Below are 20,469 nucleotides of genomic sequence, written 5' to 3'. Positions count from 1 at the left end.
TAAAAATACTTTTTATTATTATTATTTGTTACATAAGTTAGATTATTTTATAAGCAAAATGGATTAAAGCGAACACAAGGGAAATTCAGTCCTAAAACATAAGTTCAAAAAAGAAAGACCTAGAAATAATTTGAAAATTGCCTCAAACAACTCAACAAATTATCTAATTGGTAAACGAATTCATAATCAATCGAACCCCTTCTAAAGCACCAAACCACTTCCAGGAAAAACACTTTTCTAAGAACACAATATCAATAACCCCTCTCCCTCTACAAGCCCTTTAAAAAGAATCATATTTCTAACTAATCAAGTTGACCAGAAAACAACGAAAGTATAACAGAAAACGTCATTTCCTCAAAATCTCTCCCTTTAAGCATGTGCCACAATAGTGCAGGTGAGTTACTCCAAAGGACGATTTTAGTTTCAAACCTTCCACAATCCAAGAATTTATATTTATAAGTACGTAACCAAATTTGGAATGCCACATGGAAAGAGAGAAATATATGAGAGTGTGTTTCCTCATAACCAAAGCACACCAGACACACTAAGTCATGAGCATATGAAATAACCCCTCTTTTCACCAATTCATCACGTGTTTGGAGCCTGTTCAACAACAACCTCCATATAAAATTTTGAATTTTACTAGGAACATCGTCTTTTACATACCTGATTTAGGACATCTGATAGTTCTCTATCAATACTCGTATAAACAACACCAATGGAAATGAGCCTATTACATGCCGCTATGACAGAAAAACCATTTCCGCTTCGCCAAACTACTACGAAAAACAAATATAAAAACGGTCGCAAAACACCTATAATAACGGTTGAACAACCGTTCTTAGATAAGGTGTGGTTGTAAGTGGATTATTTACAATCACAGTTTAGTTTATTGCCCGTGGAAGTAAACTGAATAGCTTGTTACATAAAACCACAATAATATTAAACAACTGTCATTGTATGTCTTTTAATAAGATTAAAAAAATACAACAGTAGAACAACAACAACAATAACAAGGACAACAAGAACAAGAACAACAACAAAAACCACCACAACAACAACAATAACAAGAAGAATAAGAAGAAGAACAACAAAACAACAACAATAATAACAACAAGAACAACAAGAACAACAATAACAAAAAAAGAACAACAACTAACATTGCAAACTTGAATCCATACTTTCCTTGTCTCATTCAAGTTGGAGAAGAGGTGATGCAGTTCTGAAATTTGTTAATGAAAGAATCAAAGAAATGATGTTTTCGAGTTTTTTTTATGAAAGAAATGATGTTTTCGACTGGTTTAGTGGAAAAATAGAGTGTCCTAAATGAAAGATGACGTTTGGATGTAGAAAATGAAGTTCATCTAAGTTTTAGGTTTCACACAGATCACTAATAGTAGTGTCTTGAGCGTTGATAATCACTAAATAAACAACCAAATTTTTTTTAAGGACGGTGAAGAAACTCAATAAGTGCGCTACATACAACAATGATTGTATTAAATAACAATTGTTGTATGTCTTTTAATAAAATATAAAAAATGCAGCAGTAGAACAACAACAATATCAAGATTTGAACTCATGACAATGCGCTACATCCAACATCAGTTGTATTAAATAATCATTGTTGAATGTCTTTTGATAAAATATTAAAAATGTAATAGTAAAACAACAATAACATCAAGATTCGAACTCATGACCATGCGCCACTTTTTACCACAGTTTGAATTTCAACCTTAGTGGAAAGTGGCTTAACAAAAAATAAAAAAAAATTGTAGGTGATGGGATTCGAACTCATGACCAGACGTCACTTCTCACTACGGTTGGAAATTCCAACCATGGTGAAAAATGAGCTTAAAAATGAAAATAAAAGAAAAATGTCTAATTGAATAGATTCTACCACTGTGGATCCTTTAGCCTTGGTGAAGTAAAATTTGGTGGCATTGCGAAATGTACTAGTTGCTGCTCACTTGATCGACAAGGAAACCTTTTTCGCAAACAACACCAAGTTACATAAAGTTGACACATGAACCGACATCGTCCCACTCTTTAGAAGTTGCTTCATTTCATCCTTAGTGAGACCTCCAGGGTAAAAAACAGTTTCATGCATAGCCTCCGTTTCGTTAAACCCTTCAAGGAATCTCTTGATTCTTATAATACTCTTCCACCTTGCGCTGCTTCTTAGGCTTAAGAAGGAGGCCATTGAAATTGAAGGAACATACATAGTTAAGCACACCATTGACATGGACAATTGTATTATAATGAAAAAGTTAATTAATATAGAATGTAGGATACAATGATAATGCAGAAGATGCAAGACATAACAGTAACAGTAACAGTAACAGTAACAAACATAGTTAAAAGTAAAAAACATGTTATTTACAGATAATCATATCACAAACATAACAAAAGAGAGTACAGAAAAATGAAGAAACACCTAAAGTAGAAAGGATGAGCATCATTGGTCACAAACACAAAAAGAGGAAAGTGGAAGAAACAAAGAACATAAATTTAGAAAAAATAGATAAAGCAGATTTCATGAATACAACCAGAAAAGGAAAATCACAGTTAATTATTGGCGTCACATTGACACCACAATATAATAAACTAATTACCCCGTAATCCTTTGGAGCCGAGTTCCAAAATCTAAAATTTGAATGAAAGAGACATCAAAAACCAAAAGCCTCTTGAATAAGCTTACATCAGGAACACTCTTTAAATCACAGCCACCAAGACAACAAAAAATCAAGTATTTGCAAATCAACAAAAACAAAATAATGTAACTAATCCTAACAATTTCAAATAACTAAACAAAATCAGTTATTTGCTTAAAATTGAAAGCTAAAATAATTAAAACTTAATTTACTCTCTAATAAATTGAATGCAAGCTAAAATAACTTTATGCTTTGAAGACACATTTCACCAATAAGTATGTCAGTACTCAAATGATCCACACTACAACTTCTACCCTAGCTTCTCCTACAATGGTGTGATATTCATCAATGATCAAGAGCATTAACTGTCCAACAACTTACAACATTAAATTCATTTCCATAACTATAGGTGAAATCTATAAAAACTTATTATGAATCTCAAAAGATATTAGGTTAGGGATACATTAAGCAAAAAGTAGTGTGATAACCAGTGAATCAACTCACCAATATGTATGGAATAAGAAGATTCCATCTTCTTCTTTGCTTGAAATCGAAACACAACTCATAAACAAATCTACAAGAAAGAAGAGCAGTGCAGTTTAAAAGGGTATAGTTTAGAAACCAAAAACACAAGTTAAAGCATAAAATTAAGGAGGATTGTGGGCAAGGATACACTTACAGACAACTGGAGAAGAAGATAATTCTTCTTCAAAGCTTCAAATGTGGAACCAAGAAAAAAGAGATCTTCACCCTCGCTAGAGGACACCATCGGTGTGCTTTCCGTCCTTGTCTTCATAGTTTTCCAGAGACCATAATCATCTCTCAACCAACACCGTCAGATCCGCCATTGTTGAGAATAACACACATTCTTCCTTGGTCACAAGATCGGCGTTCATCATCGCCGACCATGACACATTTCCAGATGTATATGATGAAATTCATGATTTTAGATTATGAGCCTCAATCGCAATTGCAACCTCATAATTGCTAATGTTGTAGCCTTTGAAAAAAAAAAGCAACCCCAATTGTGCTTGATTTAAAATTATGCAAGTGACAGGATAAAGAACCACGCCAATACATTTTGAGAATGTTTTGATAAGTTATTTCCAGCAAAAAATTCAAATTTTAGAACCCTAAATTCTAATCTTCGTCTAATGTAATAATGATTGTTAACTTTAATTGTATTTCAATGTAATAATGATTGTTAAAACAATCACAACATAGACGAGTGCAATTTAAATCCATAATAAGGTACGGTATATTTTAGCCAAATAACCATATCATATAATACGACTAGATATGCATGACCAAATACATCATTTATAAAGCAATATTATCATGATAAACATTCATTAGCATTTATTAGTACCCACGAGAGAAATATACATATTTATGACAATATAAGACCAAAAATATATATCACATACACACAAAAAGGGAGACCATAATCAATAGTTTAACCAATACTACCCCTAAGGTTTAAGAACTTGATCAGTTACACATTTAGTACGTGATGCTAAATAAAGAAAGGGATAGTGAGAAATGTATCTCAACGGCTTTATAGTTGATGATGATGGAAGGAAAAGGAGTATGTATAACAAAACTACAACAATGATAAATATCACAGTCATAAACAAAAATATATTGGCCAATGTTAGAATCCCATTTGTGCATATTTTGTATATAAGTTTTGTGGTATTTCTTAAACTCTTGTGCCAAATTTGATTACCTTTTGATATAATAGTATGTAAATAAATAACTTTGTGTTTATTTTCTAAATTAAGTTAGTTTATTAACTCTTGTAATGTTTTTCTTTAGGTTTTAACAACTTTTGGGCAAGATGGAATGAGAAGAATGATCAAAACAAGCTTGCAATGAGGGTGGAATGCAAAAAGAAGAAGTTTTGTGCAAGAAGGTCCGCTCAGCGGAGTCCAAGCGGACCCAGGCAGGGATTGGCAGCATTTTTTCCACCAGCAAGTCCGCTCAGCGGACCTTGAAGACAATTTAGATATTTTTCTGCTCCGCTCAGCGGACCTTCTCCGCTCAGCGGACCTACTTTTTCAACTTTTGTTCTTAGCCACATAAAATTGATGATTAAGAGTGGTTAGCATAGTTTTTATCATAATAGACACTTGGAGAAAAAGCTAGGGCAAGAGAAGAAGAGAAAAAAAAAACCATTTTCCTTAAGAGAAAATCAAGATTTCTAAACATCTTTCTTTGATCTTATTGAGTTTGATGTCACTAAATCTTGGTTTGTTGCTTGTTGTTGAAGCTTCCATGGATATGGAGGGCTAAGTTTCATCTTGTGTCAAGATTAGAGGTAGTTAGTTTGTAAATATGTACTTTCTTTGATCTATTATGTATGAACTTGGTTAATGATTAATACATGGTGAATATCTTGTTATTTATGTTTCATTTGTTGTTTTGGATCATTATTGAGAGATATGTTTCAAAGCTAGACCTAAAAGATATTCATCTATCAATAAACAAACTCTAGAGATAGATTTGTGAGTTGATAATCACAAGTATCAAGCTTTTAAGATTATCATGTTGATTGTCGGCATGAGAGATCATCTGACGGTGAATATGATAATAATCACGATATTGCTTTAGAGATAAACGGTATCGAGAGGATACGTGATTGTATTAATCATGAATAGGTTCATATATATAATCATTAGAGTACATATGAAGCAAACTAATGAACACTAATCTTGACACAGTTTTACCAAACCGTTTTTAAATCCTAAGTTATTGTCTTTAATTTCTTTTCATGCTATTTATCTTTCATGACACTAAAAACATCCAAAACCTTAACTCAAAATACACTAAGCTGTAGAACGGCGATAATATCGCATCAATCCCTGAGGAGACGATACTAAAAATACTTATCCTATACTTTCTAACAAAATGGCGCCGTTGCCGGGGATAGAAAAGAGGTAGAAAGTGAAGTAGAACCAAAGAAAAATGAGGGAGTTTTAGTTGAAAATGAGAGTGAAGAAAAAAGTGAGGAAGAAAAAGAAAAAATAGAGAGAAAAAGAGAAAGATTCAAGAGGGAAAGAAGAAAGTTATGAGTCCTCCCGTTCGGAATCTACCTTATCCTCATGCTCCCTCAAATAAAGATAATGAGAGGCAATATGCGCGTTTTTTGGACATATTTCGGCAGTTGCAAATTAATATTCCTTTTGGTGAAGCTTTAGAGCAAATGCCAAAATATGCCAAGTTTATGAAGGACATCCTCACAAAGAAAAGAAGTTACACTGAGCCCGAAACGGTTGTCTTAGATGCTAAATGTAGTGCAATCATTCAAAGTACTTTACCAAGAAAGGAAAGAGATCCGGGAAGAGTGACTTTGCCGGTTACTATTGGTGACATTCATATTGGAAGAGGCTTGGTTGACACGGGTTCAAGTATCAATTTGATTCCTTTATCCATGGTCAAGAGGTTAGGCATTGTTGATATGAAAAATACAAGAATGACACTTCAATTAGCCGATAAGTCTACAACTATGCCTTTTGGAATAGCGGAAGATTTGCTTGTGAAAGTTGACAAGTTCTTCTTTCCAGTTGATTTTGTTGTCATTGATATGGAGGAAGATGTTGACACCCCATTGATACTAGGAAGACCTTTTATGAAGAGGGCAAGGATGATGATAGACATTGATGATGGTTTGATGAAATTGAGGTTCCAAGATGAGGAAGTGTGTTTTGATCTCTCAGAAGCAATGAAATATCCAAATGATACAAGTGATTGTTTTAGAATTGATGCTATGGAGGAAGTTATCATGCAAGTTGAAAGTCGAGCTCATGTGTTCAATCCTCTTGAGAAAACATTAACCAAAGCTCTTGATGTTCTCAACGAAGAAGAAGAAAAAGAGATTGAAGAGTGTTTGCGAGATCTTGATGTTTTTGAAGAGATAAGTCCTTTTGAAGCAAAGATGGAGGAGTTGAAAGATGAGCCAAAGGTGGAGGAAACTAAGTTAGAATTGAAGATGTTACCACCTAATTTGAAATATGTTTTTCTTGAAGAAGGTGGTAAGAAGCCGGTGATCATTAGTGGTTCATTGTCTAACAAGGAGGAAGAGAAATTAATTCATGTGTTGAAAGCTAACAAGGAGGCAATAGGATGGGTTCTTTCCGATTTAAAAGGGATTAGTCCGGCCTATTGTATGCATAAAATTATGATGGAGGAGGATTTTAAACCGGTAGCTCAACCTCAACGCCGGTTGAATCCTACAATGAAAGAAGTTGTAAGAAAGGAAGTGGTGAAACTATTAGAAGCCGAAATGATTTATCCTATTTCCGATAGTGCATGGGTGAGTCCAGTCCAAGTGGTACCAAAGAAAGGAGGAATGACCGTGATCACAAATGAAAAGAATGAGTTGATTCCGACAAGGACCGTGACGGGTTGGAGGATGTGTATTGATTACCGAAAGCTTAACCAAGCTACTAGGAAAGATCACTTCCCTTTACCTTTTATGGACCAAATGTTGGAAAGGTTATCGGGTCAAGAGTTCTATTGTTTCTTAGATGGCTACTCCGGGTACAACCAAATTTCGGTCAATCCGGAAGATCAAGAGAAAACGACGTTCACTTGTCCCTTTGGAATTTTTGCTTATAGGCGAATGCCGTTTGGATTGTGTAATGTACCGGCCACTTTCCAAAGATGTATGCAAGCTATCTTCTCGGACTTCATAGAAAAGACAATGGAAGTTTTCATGGATGACTTCTCCGTTTTTGGAGCTTCATTTGATCTTTGTTTGAAGAATTTGGATGCCGTGTTGAAAAGATGTGTTGAAACCAACTTGGTCCTCAATTGGGAAAAATGCAATTTCATGGTTACCGAAGGCATAGTTCTTGGTCACAAAGTTTCTTCCAAAGGAATTGAAGTCGACCGAGCAAAAGTGGAGGTTATTGAAAAGTTGCCACCGCCAACAAATGTTAAAGGAATTCGAAGCTTCTTAGGCCATGCGGGATTCTATAGAAGGTTTATCAAGGACTTCTCAAAGATTGCAAAGCCTTTGAGCAACTTGCTCAACAAAGATAAGTCTTTTGTTTTTGATAATGCATGTCTTTTAGCTTTCAATGAATTGAAACAAAGATTGACTACCGCACCCATAATCATAGCGCCCGATTGGAAACTTGATTTTGAACTAATGTGTGACGCTAGTGATTATGCGGTAGGAGCGGTGTTGGGTCAAAGAAAAGGAAAAAATTTTCATGCTATACACTATGCTAGTAAGGTTCTTAATGAAGCACAAATTAATTATGCAACAACCGAAAAAGAGCTACTAGCTATTGTATATGCATTAGAAAAATTTAGGTCCTACTTAATTGGTTCGAAAGTTGTTGTTTACACTGACCATGCAGCGATAAAGTATTTGCTTACCAAGCCGGATTCAAAGCAAAGGCTAATCAGGTGGATATTGTTGCTACAAGAATTCCACTTAGAGATTAGAGACAAGAAAGGAGCGGAAAACTTGGTGGCAGATCATTTGTCAAGGTTGGTAAATGAGGAGGTAACAAACAAAGAAGAAGAGGTTTTGGAATCATTCCCTGATGAAAAGTTGTTCATGGTGGAAGAAAGGCCGTGGTTTGCTGACATGGCTAATCACAAGGCATCGGGATGGATACCGGAAGATTGGAGTAAAAGTGCAACAAAGAAGTTCCTTCATGATGCCAAATTTTATGTGTGGGATGATCCATACTTGTTCAAAATTGGTGTGGATGGTGTGTTAAGGAGATGTGTGACAAGGGAAGAAGCAATGAGAATTTTGTGGCATTGTCATAACTCACCTTATGGTGGGCACTATGGTGGACAAAGAACGGCGGCAAAAGTTCTCCAATCCGGGTTCTATTGGCCGACGTTATTCAAAGATGCCTACTTGCATGCACAAAGTTGTGACAATTGTCAAAGAAGTGGTGGAGTGAGCAAAAGGAATGAAATGCCATTGACAAATATGTTAGAAGTAGAAGTGTTCGATTGTTGGGGAATAGACTTTGTAGGACCATTTCCTTCGTCTTTTGGTTGTGAGTATATTTTGGTTGCGGTTGATTATGTTTCAAAGTGGGTGGAAGCAATAGCATGTCCGAAGGCGGATGGAAAAACCATGATCAAGTTCTTGAAGAAAAACATTTTTACAAGGTTTGGAACACCAAGGATTCTCATTAGTGATGGTGGCTCACATTTTTGCAACACACAACTTGAAAAAGTCTTACAACAATATGGTGTGAAGCACAAAGTAGCAACGGCCTATCATCCGCAAGCTAATGGTCAAGCCGAAGTTTCCAACCGAGAAATTAAAAGATTCTTGGAAAAAACTGTTTCTTCATCAAGAAAGGATTGGTCACACAAGTTGGATGATGCTTTATGGGCTTACCGTACGGCATACAAGGCACCGATTGGTTTTACTCCGTTTCAAATGGTTTACGGGAAGAGTTGTCATTTACCTGTAGAATTGGAGCATAAGGCATTTTGGGCCTTGAAGTTGCTTAATTTTGATCCTAAGGCAAGTGGTGAAATGAGAAGATTGCAATTGCTTGAAATGGAAGAATTGCGATTACAAGCCTATGAATCCAACAAAATCTACAAGGAGAAAGTGAAGGGGTATCATGATAAACAGACTGTGGAGAAGGAGTTCAAGGAAGGCCAAATGGTTCTATTGTTTAATTCAAAGTTGAAGTTGTTTCCGGGTAAATTGAAGTCGAAGTGGTCGGGTCCGTTCCGAATCAAGGAAGTAAAAGACTATGGAGCGGTTGTGTTAGAAAATCCGACAACAAATGAAAGTTGGACTGTGAATGGTCAAAGACTCAAGCCGTATCTTGGTGGTGAAGTCGATCGAAGCTCGGAATCCGTTCCGATTTTTGATCCGTAAAGCCGCCTCAGACCGTCGAGCTAACCGACGTTAAACAAAGCGCTAGTTGGGAGGCACCCCAACATTGTAAGTAATCTCTGTTTTATGTGTTTTGGGATGTTTGAAAAGTCGGTGGAGAAAAAATCGGGTGGAGCAGACTGCTGATAAACCAGAAAAACCAGGTTTTCTGCCATCCGCTGAGCGGACCCCCCTCCGCTGAGCGGACCTGCTAAAAACCAGAAAAATAAAAAAGGGCCCAATGGACCAAGCTGGTCCAAAGGCCCAATTAAGAAAGATGTCTGTGGCTGAGCGGGTTCAGAACCCTAACTCACCACACTTGTGAAACTCTCTTGCCTCCACTTGCTTTCTTCTCCATCTCCACCATTTTCAAACCTTCAAGTCTCAATTTCTTTTCAATCAAGTGTTGTATTTTACTTTTCTTCAGTTCTAGACAAGGTATGTGGTGTTAAATGTTGCAATCTTGTGTTTATAGTATAGTAGGGTTGCATAGATATGTTTCTTCTTAGAAATTAGAGTGATTTAGTAGTAGAATTAAGATTAGAGTGTGTTTTATGTTTGACTTTAGTAAGAAACTCTGTTTATATTTCAGATTTAGGTTAGATTAGATTTTAAAATTTAGGGTTTCATCAATTGCATGTTAATATTCGTTCTTTCATTGTTTGTTTGCTTGCTTACTTATGCTGGAAAAGGGGTTTGAAATCCCATGGTTGTTCTGATGCAGACCTGTGCTCTGCTGTTTTTTTGTTTTTTTGCGCAGGTCCGCTGAGCGGACCCTGCAGAATGCAGAATTTTATTTTTGTTGTCCCTGTGTTTGATGCAATGGTTTAGGGCCCAAGTAATGCTACAACTGAACATGTAATGTTCTATAATTGCTGCTTTTGACGATGTTTGTTCGATGTTGTGTTGTTTTTTTTGTAGATGTCGTCAAGAAGTGATCGGGGAAAGCGAGCTAGGCAATTGACAGGTTCAAGCTCAGGAGCTGCTCCGCAACCACCCTTCGATTCACATAGGTTTCTAGGTTCAGAGCAGCAGGCAAGGTTTGAGAAGTTGGTTGGTCGAAAGATTTGGCCTGAAAAGGTGTTTGACCTCCCACAAAGCGGTAACTTTTATCAGTTTCTGGAAAACATTGCGGAACGCAAGTGGGAAGCTTTGATCTCTCCTGATTCTCAAATCAATGCGGACATCGTGCGTGAGTTCTATGCTAATGCGATTCCGATTGAGGGAAGGGTGTACACTTACACCTCCTATGTGAGAGGTAAGGGAATTTATTTTTCAAGGGATGCAATTAACACTTTTTTGGGAAGACCTTCTCATCGTGCTGCAGGTGACAAGTGTGAGTATGCAAGGAAAAAGGCTGCAAAAACTTGGAATATGCAGTAGATTGCTGATCTGTTATCCTTTGAGCACCGAGGGTTCACTCTTAACCCTTCCGGTTATATTCAAAAGATGGACAGGAAGAACATGACTCAAATGGCGCAGCTGTACACAGTTTTCCTCCTGATCAATGTCATGCCGAGGAGCCACACTTCTGACCTGACCATTGACATTTCTTGTCTTTTGTTTATGATTATGACAGGTGGAGAGGTGGATGTGGCTCAAATCATTTCTGAGGAGATGAGGATCGTGGCTTCAAGTGGTACCAAGTCAGGGACGAAGCCTTCTGCTCAGCTTGGTTTTCCAAGTTTGATAATGGGACTTTGCAGGAAAGCAGGTGTGGAGTTTCCTAATGTGGCAAGTATGAAATCCACTAGTGTTGTGGACACCGGCTATGTGCACAGGCATTGCTCTCCTAAGCTAGGTGTCCAGCAGCATCCTCAGCCACATAACATGGCTCCTCCTGCTGGTGGTAGGTATAATGAGGAATTAGCTTGCAGGCACAATTGGGCGTATTTTGATGCCAACAGAAGATCACAAGCTATGATTCATGATTCTCTCTGCAAGCTCTATCGCCACCAAGTCAATCCGGCGGATGTTCCCTCTTTTCCTACTAATGAGGAGTATGAGGCTCATTGTGCATGGCCTGCGAAGAGGCCATTTTTCAGAGAGGGGGATGGTGAAGAGGAAGAAGAGGAAGGAGATGGCATGGAGCAGGACGATGAGGAGGATTGAGGATATCCAGTGTCGATTTTTTATTGTTGTTTATTTAGTTTATGTTTAGTTCTATAATACTTTGATTTTACTTTTTGTTGTTGAACTAGTAGCATAATTTCCTATTGCTTTTGTTAGTAACTACTTTTGTGCCATCCGTATGAGGATGAGGTTTGATGTACTTTGGTGGCCGGGGGTGCCACCCGAACATATTTTGTAAGCAACTTATGCCTTTGTTGATTAAGTATTTTGTTTAAGTAATGTGTGTTTGTGTGGGCAATTTATGCCCTTGTTGTTATAATATTGTGTTTTAGTAGTAGAATAGTGTACATATATTATATGTTAAGGTGTATATAATTTTTTGTGTTTGTCTTGGAATAGAAGTGATGCTCTAAAGAAGAAAAAGTGATAAGGTGTGTCAACATCAAAAAATTTGGATGGTGATGATGATATTCTTGATGATGTTCATACCAAGGTAAGTATTTTGTTGCTTTGTAGATTATAAGGTGACTATGAACTAAGGGCTTTACACAAAGTTTTTATCACATTGCATTCTAGAAATTTTGTTTGTGTTTGAATCAAAATTAGGACAAAACTAGATAAGTGAGTGGACTTCCATTGTGTACAAAAATAAGAGTGTTCTAGTGATTGATGTTAACTCAAATGATTCATGTTTAATCTTGCTTTGTATGAGACATTAGAGCTTAGAAGGGATCGAGGCAAATTTTTTGAGTAGTATGAGAAAAACCACCCTAAACAAGGCTACCCGCCCGTGAGTGTGTGATCTTTTGTAACCAATTTTGAGCCTAAATTTTTGTTTTGTCAAGTGACTCAAAGGAAAACACAATGAATTTTGATAAAGAGAAGTGATTCACTTGACAATTTCTTTGGCAAACGCTTAACCCAATAGTACTTGAACCTTGAATGGAAAGCATTGATGTCTTTATAGATAGAAATGTTTAAAGTTGGGGAGAGATGTTTCTTAAAGATAAAGAAAAGAAAGAAAATGGTGGTGCAATGCATTCTTTGAAAAAGGAAAATCAATGAAAAAATTTGAGAAAGAATGAGCATATGATAAAAGAGGAAAAATTTTATGATTTAAAGAAAAGGAAAGAATGCATTGTATGGTGAAAAACAAAAGGGTAACATATTAGTAGTGTTGTACATAAATAATGCTTTCCATGATCATTCACCCTTTTTGTTTCAATGGCCGTGTACATATAATATCACTTGTTTGGAACCCAGGCCAAGTTACAACCGAATGAAGTCCTCAGTGATCTTTGTCTCTATTGTCTCGTGTGCATAGTACAGATGAATATATGAATTGTTTTGGACGTGCATCATTGCTAGTGAGTGTGATTTGTCCCTTTTGCTATCATGGCAATTGTCCTTCAATTATTTTGTGAAGTGAAACTTAGGTGATTCATTCATGAACATTATCTCTTTAATGCAATTGTGTTGAAAGTTTGTGTTCAGAAAGTGGTTCATAGTCATGTTAGAATCCTGTACAAGCAAGGAAGACTTATCTTGTAGGTATGTAACTCAAGTTTGAACCATTCAATTGATGTTACTAACCTTATGTGATTCGATGATGTATGTTTTTGAGCTAGCTTTGTTCGAGGACAAACAAAGATCAAAGTTGGGGAGAGTTGTTAGAATCCTATTTGTGCATATTTTGTATATAAGTTTTGTGGTATTTCTTAAACTCTTGTGCCAAATTTGATTACCTTTTGATATAATAGTATGTAAATAAATAACTTTGTGTTTATTTTCTAAATTAAGTTAGTTTATTAACTCTTGTAATGTTTTTCTTTAGGTTTTAACAACTTTTGGGCAAGATGGAATGAGAAGAATGATCAAAACAAGCTTGCAATGAGGGTGGAATGCAAAAAGAAGAAGTTTTGTGCAAGAAGGTCCGCTCAGCGGAGTCCAAGCGGACCCAGACAGGGATTGGCAGCGTTTTTTCCACCAGCAAGTCCGCTCAGCGGACCCCCTCCGCTCAGCGGACCTTGAAGACAATTTAGATATTTTTCTGCTCCGCTCAGCGGACCTTCTCCGCTCAGCGGACCTACTTTTTCAACTTTTGTTCTTAGCCACATAAAATTGATGATTAAGAGTGGTTAGCATAGTTTTTATCATAATAGACACTTGGAGAAAAAGCTAGGGCAAGAGAAGAAGAGAAAAAAAAACCATTTTCCTTAAGAGAAAATCAAGATTTCTAAACATCTTTCTTTGATCTTCTTGAGTTTGATGTCACTAAATCTTGGTTTGTTGCTTGTTGTTGAAGCTTCCATGGATATGGAGGGCTAAGTTTCATCTTGTGTCAAGATTAGAGGTAGTTAGTTTATAAATATGTACTTTCTTTGATCTATTATGTATGAACTTGGTTAATGATTAATACATGGTGAATATCTTGTTATTTATGTTTCATTTGTTGTTTTGGATCATTATTGAGACATATGTTTCAAAGCTAGACCTAAAAGATATTCATCTATCAATAAACAAACTCTAGAGATAGATTTGTGAGTTGATAATCACAAGTATCAAGCTTTTAAGATTATCATGTTGATTGTCGGCATGAGAGATCATCTGACGGTGAATATGATAATAATCACGATATTGCTTTAGAGATAAACGGTATCGAGAGGAAACGTGATTGTATTAATCATGAATAGGTTCATATATATAATCATTAGAGTACATATGAAGCAAACTAATGAACACTAATCTTGACACAGTTTTACCAAACCGTTTTTAAATCCTAAGTTATTGTCTTTAATTTCTTTTCATGCTATTTATCTTTCATGACACTAAAAACATCCAAAACCTTAACTCAAAATACACTAAGCTGTAGAACGGCGATAATATCGCATCAATCCCTGAGGAGACGATACTAAAAATACTTATCCTATACTTTCTAACAGCCAACCAACTAAGTTTACTGGTGACATTGTAGAGACCAGCCATGAAAGCCAAAGATAATGAAATGAGAGCGACTTCAAGAAGTGTCATTACAATTTTGAGAGTGAAAGTCACAAATTCAGTTAAACCAAGTGTTGCCCTAAAGAGTATTATTGTAGAACTTATGGAACTGAAGAATGATATTGTAATGAAAATAATGAAAAAATCGAAACATTGCATGATTTAGGTTATTCGCTTTTCCATCGGCTTCACTAGGAACAACTAAACATGCTGCTACTGATGCTGTTATTATAAGGGTTGAAACAACTGTGAGGTTTTCTAATCTGTCCTTATATCTTTCTGAAACCTTTTCTTTTTCTTTACTTTGTTTCTCACTTTGTTGGGATGCTTCAACGTGGAGTCTTACTTTTTTTGGACCTTGCTTTGCACCAACAGATTTCAATGCAGTCCATGTAAGATGCTGTAAATATTGTACACATTGTTAACATTATTAACAATTTCTAAACCGGTTTGTAAGAATTTTTAAATCACTGTTTGTTACAGTTTAATACCAATTTAATTATTAATTTGAAATTTTTAGAGCTTAAATGAGGATATAACTACTTACCTGTCTCATAGATGATTTTACAACCTCGTAAAGTGCATTAACAATGTCAAGAGCAGTTTCATTGTTTTTTTAACCAAATCAAGACTCACTATATTGTTTTTTTAATAAGAAACTGATATTAATAAGGAGTATGATGGATACTCCAACCTTCAACAACAAAGCGGAAAACTCCTACTTCTCAAAACAATTGAGAGGAAGGATATTCCATATGTGAAAATTACAATTATCCGAAAGAACATAGAAAGATTGAAGCCAAGTCCAAGATAAATAAACTACTCCCGTCATGCACTCGGTGAAGCTATACGCCTCATTTCTAAAAATGATCGCGTTTCGCCTAATCCAAATGCACCATATCGTAGCAAGCTAAATGACCGCTATCGTAGTCCTCTTAGCTTTAATCTTCACCTTATGAGAAAACCCAAAAAATTCCACAAACTCCTCCAATGATAAACCATCTAACGGACCAATCCAGTTAAACACTTTACACCATATTTTAGCGACAGTAGTGCAGCCCCCTAAAAGATGCTGTAAATTCTCGTTCTCCGAAAGACAAAACACACACCGTTGATCTCCCCCTTCCAACATAATTCCCCTTTTTAATAATTGATCCTTCGTTGCTATTCTATTGTGAAAAATTCTCCACCCGAAAAAAAGAATTTTTGGAGGCACTTTAACTTTCCATAGAAGATCAACATTAGTAACAATAGATGGGTGAATAGGCGGACCTGTAAGCTTTGCTAAAAAAATGTTATAGAATGATTTGACCATGAAAATATCTTCGGGATTGCCTCTCCAACAGTAGTTGTCCGTCTCTCCTTCATAGGGTTGAAATTCACTTAACAGGTCGCAAAATTCCAGCCACTGGTGGGCTAAATCGCTGCTGTTATGGAACAGGACAGCAGCAGAATTCCAACGCCATCTTCCTTCTGTGAACTGTCCAGCATCCGGGACTGAAACTGCATCATCCCGAACGTTTGCATACAGCTCCGGAAAGACAAGATGCAACAGCTGGTTGCCGACCCAGGTGCAATACCAGAATGGCAACGTCTTACCATTTCCAGCCTTGCATAAAAATTCACCTGCAAAATTATGGTGCAAGAGAGAAATATAATTATCGGAAGTAAGAATGTCTCTCCACCAAATTGAGTCTCGATTGTGGACTACTGAGATATCTTCGATGAGGACTTTCAACTTAATGTTGCCATATCTTGCAACAAGAATGCTACGCCATACCGCTTCATTATCCACTAAAATCCTCCACTTCCATTTAGATAGAAAAGCCAAATTCATAACCTCAACGTTCTTTACGCCCAACCCGCCTTCTTCCCGCGGTTTGCAAACGTTGTCTCAACACACCCAATGTATCGGTCTCTTTGTGTCGCTCCCATTCCATAAAAACTTTGATTGAATTGCCCGAATTTGTTTAATGATTTTTGAAGGTGCCTTATAAAAGGAGAGGGAGTATATAGGAATGGCGTTTAAGACGGAATTAATAAGGCACACGCGTCCCGCTATATTGAGGTTAACTCCCTTCCAGACGGCCAACCGACTCTTTAACATTGAAATCAAATCCCTCCACATTGATAACTTCCGCGGACTATCTCCCACTTTCACACCAAGGAATTTGAAAGGAAGCTTATCAATTTTGCAAGATGAAAAAATTGACGCCGCTTCGAGAAAATCCACATTGACGTTAACTCCATAAATATTACTTTTGTTGAAATTTACCCGCAAGCCCGACATTAGCTCAAAACCCCTTAATATGGCCTTTATGCTCCACAAATCCGTGGTGTCTCCATCCGTTAGAATAACAGTGTCATCCGCAAATTGCAATAAATTCACACGCTCTTCTTCATTGATTTTGAACCCCTTGAAGTCTCCATTTACCATTGCCTTTCTCATTAAAGCCGTTAGGACCTCCATAACTAAGACAAATATAAAAGGAGAAAGTGGGTCTCCTTGGCGGAGTCCTTTCTCGATCAAGAAATCCTTGGTGGTACTACCGTTAATTAGAACGGACATGCTACTAGTAAAAACACAACACTCCATCCATCTCAAATATCTTGTGCCAAAGCCCATCTTAATTAGCACGTACCTTAGAAACTTCCAACTCACCCTATCATAGGCTTTCTCAAAGTCAACCTTCAAAACAACACAACTTCTATTATTTCTCTTAGCTAAATCCATCACCTCACTCAAAACCAACACACCTCCGATATGTTTCTACCCGGAACGAAGGCCGTTTGGTTAGAAGAGACAAGCTTTCCAATCACACTTCTTAATCTTCCCGCCATCAATTTTGTAAGAATCTTATACAAACTTCCCACTAAACATATTGGTCTATATTCGGTCAAGGATTGGGGATTCTTAACTTTAGGAATTACAGCAATAAAAGACGAAGTGCAACCTTTCGTGAGCCTAGCCTTATCATGAAAGTCCTCCACAAATTTGATAACGTCCAATTTTAACGTTTCCAAAAAGAATTTGAAAAACTCAAGCGTAAAACCATCTGGACCGGGACTTTTACTACCATCACAATCCCAAACCGCTTCTTTAATCTCCTCTACCGAAAAAGGTCTTTCCAACCACTCACAATCAACGTCTTCCAACCTATCCAAATCCAAACCTTCCGGGACAGCCCTCCTTAAATCGCTTTCTTTGAAGAAACTTTCGAAATGATTTTTGACCTCCATTTTAACCTCCTTCACTCCTTCCACCCTACCCTCCACCCCGTCCAACACCGTAATGGAATCCTCTTATGTCGCTCCTTGATAGAATTAAAGAAGAACCGAGAATTCTTGTCATTGTCCTTCAACCAAAGTTGTCTAGACTTTAGACTCACTATATTGTTGTTTTGGTTAACTAAGTAGTACATAGTTGTGGGATGACATGATCTTGCAGCCAAATGCAAAGGGGTGTCTCCTTTATTATCCTTTTGGTTTATCAGTTTATGATGTTCGGAAATTTCACTTTGTAATATGTAGCGTACCACCTCGTGTTTTCCATGGTTTGCTGCAATGTGAAAAATATTACGCTCATGAGAAGTGTCAAACATCTCTGTTGGATCTTGACAATATTGTAACAACTTCTTCACTACTTCTACATGGCCTCCATAAGATGCTAGATGAATTGGGAAGTAACCATACTTATCCCTTTGAATGGTGCAACATTTACATAATTCAAGTAATAAATCAACACCTTCATGGAAACCTATAGATGCAGCATAATGAAGAGGAAGCCTTTGATGTTTGTCCATTGTATGGCAAGTTGGCTTGTGTTTTAGAATGATCCTCAACATTTCTGATAGAAAATCATAAATGTTATACATTAATCTCTAACAATTTCTATTTTTCTTATAAAATATATACTCTATTTCATTCTAAATAGACTTTAATTAATAGAGAAATCATCAATATTATAAAGAAAATTGCTTTTAACATTTTTTTCCAAAACACGTCATTTTATTTGTTGAATCAAGTCTCGCACGAGTTAGGTGGTGCTCATTTGAACTCAACTAACATGAAAGTAGTATTAAAAAAAAAGATATTTAGACATAATATTTACAGCTTTATTAATTCCAAACATATTGTTCAAATATGTAGGGGCTTGTGAATGTCTTTTATAGAGGTGACGTGGTTGAGACTAGTTGGACTATCCTCATCATGGTTTTAAGTTGTGGTTGCGGTTTCAATTGCGGCTATTGCGGTTGTTGCGATGCGCATTGCGGCGTGAATTTTAATTGGGAGATATTTGGATAGCTACAACTTGGAGCATTTGGTTCATGAGAAACGCGATGATATTTGATAAGGTGCCGTATAGTTTCGACGTGGTGTATTCTAATATCTTGTATTTATCTTGGAATTGGCTAGCTAGTAGCAACCCTTTGTCCTTCTGTAGCTTCTATGACTGGTTTAAATCCCCTTTGGATTGTTTCAATTCTCTGTAATTTCTCTGCTGTAAGGGTTGCACCCCTAGTGCGATTACTTATATCAATTGCCTATTGAAAAAAAACCATTAAAAATTCTTAATGTTAATATTTTACATTACAAATCACATGTAAATTGAGTTTTTGGGTTCTCAAATTTGAATTATGAAAAAAATATTTGAAAAAATATGGGTGAAGGTGTTTGATGCGAATTCTAGTGTTGTTGGGCGTGTGATTACAAATCACACCGCAATTACAATTCGATGCGGAGACTACTGCATCAATAATATTAAGGCTGCAATTACGGTTACGAAATGTAATTTAAAACCATGATCCTCTTCTTCAACTTCCATTTAAAAAAAAAACAATAGTATCACCAAACAATATAAACATGTAATGACATACCTTGATTATGCATCACGATTGCCGCTACTAAGGGTGATAATCCTTTTATCAAATGATCATCCTTGTGACACTTCTCCAATATTAGGTTGACTGCATACTTGTTTCCATTTTCAACTGCAAGGTAAAGTACTGTTTTCTTTGCATGATTAACCCTACTTATTGCATAATCATAACAAAAATGCCTCCAAATTGTATCCTCACAAACTTTGAAAATTATATCCCCACCAATGTTGCTCTTGTCACATAACATTGCTTCATATAACATAGTGTTGCCTTGACAATTTTCCCATTTCATAATGTCATTCGTTTCTATTATTTCATCCTTTAAATCCGGCATTATGAAATTTGAATAACCTTCTAATAACTTTTTGCCAATTGAAAAGTTTTCACCTCTTGCAGCAACATGTAGGGCAGTATCATTGTTCAATTAAAAGAGTAACAATGTCATCATTACCGTTCCTAGCTGCAAGGTGAAGCACACAGTTTCCCATAGGAGTTTCGGTTAGAATTATTTTAAAACGTTGAAATAACAAATTCTTTGGACCTCTATTTACCAAGTGATATGCGTCTCTGATCTAATTAAGTTGATTATCAAATTCGCCAACATTTTTCAATAATCTGAATGACTTCTGAGGGTTCAGTTTCAAGTTCAATATGGCTTCATCTTGCAATGGGCTAGCAAAATGCATCATTGTCAATGGTATGACTTCATCTGGCAATGGGTTAGCCAAAAATTTTGTTTCTGGACCACACGGCATATTCAAATCTCAGCCTTTGATGAGAAGATTGAATCTGGAGTATTTGTAAGACAAAATTTGAAATGTCAAATGTATATTTTTATACAAGTTCAACTATATTTATTGTGTATATTTTTATTACTATAAGACGCATTTAAGATTACTATATATCTTCTCTCAATTTTTTTTTTAATAAGCAATTAATTATAAGAATTCGCACTAGGGGTGCAACCCATGACAATCTACAAATGTTGATAGAT

At 36.3% G+C, this 20,469-nt stretch overlaps 1 pseudogene; it reads right to left on the bottom strand.

Moving 5' to 3' along the window:
• Positions 1-4,123: 4,123 nt before the first annotated feature.
• Positions 4,124-20,230, bottom strand: LOC131619595 (protein ACCELERATED CELL DEATH 6-like; annotated as a pseudogene).
• Between the last annotated feature and the right edge of the window lie 239 nt (positions 20,231-20,469).

This window comes from Vicia villosa, linkage group LG7 (genome assembly GCF_029867415.1).
Source record: "Vicia villosa cultivar HV-30 ecotype Madison, WI linkage group LG7, Vvil1.0, whole genome shotgun sequence".
NCBI classification, from domain to species: Eukaryota; Viridiplantae; Streptophyta; class Magnoliopsida; order Fabales; family Fabaceae; genus Vicia; species Vicia villosa.
This window is presented reverse-complemented; position numbering and strand designations above follow the sequence as displayed.